This window comes from Pseudophryne corroboree, unplaced genomic scaffold, assembly GCF_028390025.1.
Source record: "Pseudophryne corroboree isolate aPseCor3 unplaced genomic scaffold, aPseCor3.hap2 scaffold_503, whole genome shotgun sequence".
In the NCBI taxonomy this organism is placed as follows: domain Eukaryota; kingdom Metazoa; phylum Chordata; class Amphibia; order Anura; family Myobatrachidae; genus Pseudophryne; species Pseudophryne corroboree.
In genome coordinates, this window is record NW_026970108.1 from 342,764 (window position 1) to 349,921 (window position 7,158).

A 7,158-nucleotide genomic window follows, 5' to 3' on the forward strand; every position below is an offset into this window, starting at 1 on the left:
CTGATTTCTTGCAGCAGCTGCACCCAGTAACAGCTCCAGAGTTGCTCTACAAGACAAGTAAAAGGGTGTGAGCCCTGCAGCACCACCTGTAGTTTGCATACACACATATATAGGACAGCATCTCTTATATGCCCCAGGGGCAATAAAATAGTAGCCTTATCTAGGGTATCCGTCCATGCCGCTACAGCACTACACACCCAGGCCGACGCAATTGCCTGTCTGAGTAAGGTACCTGAATGTGTATAAATGGACTTCAGGGTAATCTCCTGTTTGCGGTCAGCAGACTCTTTGAGGGTAGCCGTATCCTGGGACGGGAGGGCTACCTTCTTGGATAAGCGTGTTAATGCTTTGTCCACCCAAGGGGAGGATTCCCATCGTAACCTATCCGTTGATGGGAAAGGGGAAGCCTTTTGGAAATCTGCAGGAGATTCCCAAGCTTTTTCACATAACTCGTTCAGCTCGTGTGAGGGGGGAAAGGTTACCTCAGGCTTCTTTCCCTTGTACATATGTACCCTCTTGTCAGGGATAGGGGGCTCCTCTGTGATGTGCAAAACATCTTTTATTGCCATAATCATATATCAAATGTATTTTGCCAATTTTGGCTGTAACTTTGCATCATCGTAATCGACACTGGAGTCAGAATCCGTGTCGGTATCTGTGTCAACATCTGGATAGTGGGCGCTTATGAGACCCTGACAGTCCCTGCGACATAGGATTAGGCATTGGTTGAGACCCTGACTGTCCCAAAGCTTCTGCCTTGTCTAATCTTTTGTGCAATGAGTTTACACTAGCATTTAAAACATTCCACATATCCATCCAATCAGGTGTCGGCGGAGACACCACGTTCATTTGCTCCCGCTCCTCTCTAATATAGCCTTCTTCCTCAGACATGTCGACACACGCGTACCGACACACCACACACACAGGGAATACTTTTACTGAAGACATTTCCCCCACAAGGCCCTTTGGAGAGACAGAGAGAGAGTATGCCAGCACATACCCCAGCGCTATATAACCCAGGAACAGCACAGTAACTTAATGTTTGAACAATCGGTGAGGGGGAACATCTTGAAACCCCAGTTTGTACCCTTGGGACACTATTTGTAAAACACACGAGTCCATGTCCGAATGAATCCAGAACTGACTGAAGAGTTTTAGACGTGCCCCCACTGGTGCGGGCTCCTGCAAGAGAGCCCCAGCGTCATGCAGTGGATTTGGCAGAAGCAGAGGATGATCTCTGCTCCTGCGATCTTGAAGAGGATGCAGACCTCTTCTCTCTTCTCCTTCCTCTACCTGCAAAGAAAGGGGAATCTTAACTTCTTGCATATCTATTGGGCCGAAATGACTGCATCAGATAATGATGCGTCTTCATCCGTTGGGAGGGAACATAGGGCAAGAAGGTTGACTTACCTGCGGGAGCTGCCGAGATCAAATTAACTAGGCAGTCACCAAACAAGGCTTCACCTTCATAGGGAAGAGACTCCCTTTCTTCTTGGAGTCAGCATCAGCATTCTCTTGGTGAATCCACAATGCCCTCCTATCCGACACTGCCATGAAATTGGCCCGTGAACTCAAGAGTCCTATATCCCTTGCAGTCTCACGTAAGTATGCTGCAGTGTCCTTGATATGATACAACGTAAGGAGTATCCCATCTCTCCAGGGTATCTATATCGGATGACAAGGTATTCGACCAATTCTTGAATACTACTACTCACCCATGCACATGTAATGGCAGGTCTAAGTAAAGTACCCGTGGTTACATAACTAGAAATAATGTAGCTTCCTGCATACGATCCGCTGGATTTGTGACAGGGCCCCGTGCAGAACAGGGGGTGACTCCCACTTTATTCTGTCCGCGGCGGGAAATGAATAAACAACCAGAATCCTTTTGGGGATTTGAAACCATCTTGTCGAGCTGGCCCAGACTTTCTCAAACAGAGATGGAGGAACGTTACATCAGCTTTCATTATATATCTATATATACATACATATAGACCCCTTTGTCAGGAACAGCAGGGTCTTCAGTGATTTTAATATGTCCTTAATATCCACAATCATGTACTGAATGCTCCTTGCCAATATTGGATCTAATCAGGAAACATTATGGTCGACATAAGTATCAGTATCCGTGTCAGTATCAGTGTGTAGTAACTGGGCAAAATAACATTTTTGCGACCCAGCGGGGCCTGAGGGAAAAGAAACATAGCCATGAATATCACATCTATTCTCTACGTCTGTGTCTGGGACACAGATTTATCCAACCTTACTCTGATATTACTGAAACATTTACCCAGTCAGTTATTGGTGGTGCCAACAGGGCCACCATCATATGTCTGCATTCCTAATATAGTTTCCTCTTGGGAAAAACATTCAGCCACCGACATGTTGACACACATATACCAAGTACCCACAGACACACCGGCTTATGGGGGACAGACCGTCAGTAAATCTGTCAGAGGGACACAGAGGATTTTTCAGCTCACAATCCAGCGCCAAAAGTACACAGTCTGGGAAATAATAAACTCTATAGTGATAGACTTGTAATGCTCTAAAGATGTTCTGGTGAGGTGAGGAAGAAGCCCCGCCGCTGTAATGGCGCGTATCTGTCCCGCTCAGAAATAATTAATTACGCTAGCGGGGTAAGGACAGTGCCCAGGCACTAATGTCCACTTTTTCCAGCCTTTTGTGAGGAATTTATGCTGCCCAGGGTGCCCCCCCCCCCCCGTGCCCTGCACCCTGCAGTGCCTGTGTTTGTGTGGGAGCATGGCGCGCAGCGTTCCGCTCGCTGCTCGGTACCTCAGAATGCCGTCACTGAAGAAGAAGTCTTCTGTTCTTCTGCTACTCACCTGTCTTCTGGCTCTGTAAGGGGGTGACGGCAGGCTGCGGGAGTGTGCATCTAGGCGTACCCAGCGATCAGCACCCTCAGGAGCTAATGGTGTCCTGTCAGCCTGAAGCAGAGCCATTGAACTCACTAGAAGTTGGTCATACTTCTCTCCCCTAAGTCCCACGAAGCAGGGAGACTGTTGCCAGCAGCCTCCCTGAAAATAAAAAAAACTAACAAGTCTTTTCAGAGAAACTCAGTAGAGCTCCCCTGTAGTGCATCCAGTATCACTGCGCACAATACTAAAACTGGAGTCTGGAGGAGGGGCATAGAGGGAGGAGACAGTTCACACCCTTTGAAAGTCTTAAAGTGCCCATGTCTCCTGCGGATCCCGTCTATACCCCATGGTTCTTAATGTGACCCCAGCATCCTCTAGGACGTATGAGAAAACAAATAACGCACACACGAGGAGGAGAGAACTAAGGAAGCTATAAGGAGAAGAGGGGAGGGAGGGGGGGGTTGAAAGGTAAGGTAGTAAAGGCATATTGGATAAACTACAACCTTATACATATTCATTAATGTACCAGTAGTTAGAAGTAGAAGAGCTCTAACAGAAACCACAAAGCTTAGCTAAAGCCACACCACACTGGATATGCCCAATCTCATTTGATTTTTGTAGCAAAGCAGTATTGGACTTTGTTAATACATGGATGGGAGACTGCTTGGTAGTATCAGATTCTTTAGGTGTTTTTAAACTACCAACACCATTTTCTTGGTACATTTAATTTTTACATGTATTCTTTTATGTACCAGAAGTTAGAAGTAGAAGAGCTGTAACAGAAACCACCAGCTCATCTACAGCCACAGCACACTGGATTTGCCCAATCTCTCCTGATCATGGAAGCTGAGCAGTGTTGGTCCTGGTTTTAGTACTTGGATGGGAGACCACAAGGAAATACCAGGAGCTGTGTGTATTTTTACAATACTAACACCGTTCTCTTGATGCATTCCATTTTGAAACATTGGGGCAGATCTATTAAGCCTGGTGAACTGATAAAGTGCAAGGTGATAAAGTACCAGCCAGTCAGCTCCTAACTGTCATTTTTCAAACCCAGCCTGTGACATGGCAATTAGGAGCTGATTGGCTGGTACTTTATCACCATGCAAATTATCATTTCACCAGGTTTAATAAATCGGCTGCTTACTCATTTATGTACGAGTAGTTAGAAGTAGAAGAACTCTAACAGAAACCACTAAGCTCATCTACAGCCACACCACACTGTATATGCCCAATATCACCTGATTTTAGGCCTGGTTTGTTCTTGGATGTGAGACCACCTGGGAATACCAGGTGCTGTAGGTAGTTTTATACTACCAACACCGTTCTCTTGATGCATTCCATTTTGAAACATTGGGGCAGATCTATTAAGCCTGGTGAACTGATAAAGTGCAAGGTGATAAAGTACCAGCCAGTCAGCTCCTAACTGTCATTTTTCAAACCCAGCATGTGACATGGCAATTAGGAGCTGATTGGCTGGTACTTTATCACCATGCAAATTATCATTTCACCAGGTTTAATAAATCGGCGGCTTACTCATTTATGTACGAGTAGTTAGAAGTAGAAGAACTCTAACAGAAACCACTAAGCTCATCTACAGCCACACCACACTGTATATGCCTCTTCTTACATTCCGCTGCACTTATTGTGGGGTAGCCGCAATCCCTTCTGCTGTACGGTTCCACATTACATTGTTTCTTGTCACTTCCTGTTGATGCAGTAAGGAAACATCCAGGAATTACAGCAGCTTAGTTTTTTTTTTTTTTTAACTGGGGCAATTTAGCTAGATCACGGGGCAATTTAGCTCCTTTGGTCCTTTTTTTAGGACCAGTTAATCAGACAGTTGAGCAAACTGAAAAACAGCTAACAGGAAATTTCCACTTAAATGGTATTTTCTAATCTTATCTGACCATGACTAAGAATAAAGGATACACAAGATAAACTCTTAGAGCCATGGACCTTATCCATGTTTAAGCTCCATCAAATCTGTAATCAATAGCACTACATGCTCCCACTTTACCACTGTACTATATACTCTACCTGTGTTTTTAAGGTAAAAACACCATTTAACCCCAGTGACACTTGAATTAAAGCAGCAGCCTCTGGAATAGCATTCCTTAGCATTAATCCCAGGAAATCTGCAATCTTCACGCTCTTTGATAGCCATGCTACATTGCTGTTTACTTGGATGGAGCAGAGAGCACAACATCAGGACATAGGAAATATTACAATGCATGATAAGAAAGGTGTGAGCTCTACAGCAAGGCCTCTAACCCTTTGCCAGTGCCAAATACATAGGGCTTAACTCAGATCTGATCACAGCAGCAAATTTATTAGCTAAAACCATGTACACTGCAGTGGGGGGGGGGTGTATAATATGTGCAGAGAGAGTTAGATTTTGGTGCGGTGTGTTCAAACTGAAATCTAAATTGCAGTGTAAAAACAAAACAGCCAGTATTTACCCTGCACACAAACAATATAACCCACCTAAATCTCTCTGCAAATGTTATATCTGCCCCCCCCCCCATCCCTGCAGTGCACATGGTTTTGCCCACTAGCTAACAAATTTGCTGCATCTGGGAATTACAGCAGCTTAATATTTCTTTTTACAGAAGGTTCAGCAAATTAAATTATTTAGTGAAATACTGTAATCATAACAGTTACAGGGATATTGTAGGTAGATTTATTGTCAGTGGATAAATGTAAAAATTAAACCCTTAGGCATAGTTCCAAAATGCTGTCATTGCAATCCAGATTTTAAGGATATCATGCTTGAGCACAGGTGACTTAATTAGAACTTCGGTCAATGTGAATTAACCATTGGACTCAACCATGGTTATCCTTAAAACCCAGGGGTCTATTTAAGATCGATCTTAATCGATGTTGGGCTTCCAGGTTGAAAAAAACACACACATTTGTTTTCACATTAAACAGACTTCCACATGAGAAAGCAGCAAGGATGCAGTGGCGTTAATGTTTCCTGGTGTCAACTTGTATTATTTCAGTAGACATTGAAATGAGGATGCATCTTGCTGCCTTTCCAATGAAGCAAGTTTAATTTAGTAATAGGTGAAAAACCATCCTTACAAAGGTGTTAATCAGAGACTTGGCTTTGTGGACACTTTTCAGAGAACAAATTTGTTAGCATAAAAATAAAGCCAGAAAATGAAGAGCTGTTTAATCACTCGATTGGATTTTTCTGCCAGCATATTTTTTTTCTCTGCAACCCACTGCTAAATTGTGCTTCCTAGCTGTTTTTTATAAAATCACTGAATCAAATCTAACTCTGATTACATCAGAGAAGGCCATGTACCCTACACCATAAGAGGAGGTTTGAAATTTTGACTTGTCTACTTAAATATCACCAAAATCTGATCACAAGGTTAATTACATCCCTGGGTGGGATTGAACCACCAACCTTTTGGTTAATAGCCAAACACACTAACCGATTGCGCCACAGAGACACTTTGCAAAAGTCCATACTGACAAAGGCTAATAAGCATTCATCTAAAACGTTTCCTAGAAAAACTTTAAAAAGTCAATAATCTGGAGAGTTTTTGTAAGATGTTTCTTCCATCAACCAACGAAGAAACACATTGGTACTTTCCCATGATGAGTGAGTGCTTCAGGATCTCTTGCACTTACATGTGCAGCAGAGTACTGCAATGGAAGCATGCTGGGCCCATAACCCAGAGGTAGGCAGATTGAAACTATCCTCTGCAATATGCATTTTTTTTGTTAATTAAAGTAATCCAAAACTGGGATTGATATTTTGTCTCTTTTATTTTTACTTAAAGTACAATAACTTTTACCATTTTAATTTGTTTTAATAGTATATTGACAGTATTATTTTCTTTCAAAAATCCACTTCATTTTCTTTACCCTATTATTAAAATGGTAATTGAAGAAGAGGAATTGTTGCTTTGACTGCAGCATTCCCGGGGTTAACTGGTGTTTCTTCAAGTCACAAGGTATGGAGCTGCTGTATAGTTACTCGCAAGTCAGTAGTTGTATGATGCTCACACCTGTTAAGCTGGATACACACAGAATGCCCTACACAGGGGGTGAAATGAGCGCCCCCCCCCACCCCCCGTACGCTCAGCACACATCACGCTGTGCTGAGCGGGGGGAGAGATGTGTGCTGAGCAGTTCGCTCAGCACACATCTCTCCCCAAAATCGGGCCGTGAATACGGACCTTTAAACTGGATCCACACTTAGATTATCTGTCCAATTTTTTTTTCTAGTTGAAACAAAATTATGCTAATATGTGGCAGCAAA

General features: G+C 43.3%; 1 non-coding gene across 1 annotated transcript; it reads right to left on the reverse strand.

Moving 5' to 3' along the window:
* Positions 1 to 6,269: 6,269 nt before the first annotated feature.
* TRNAN-AUU (transfer RNA asparagine (anticodon AUU)) lies at positions 6,270 to 6,343 on the reverse strand. Its single transcript has one exon. It is a non-coding gene; the product is annotated as a tRNA-Asn (tRNA).
* Positions 6,344 to 7,158: the final 815 nt, after the last annotated feature.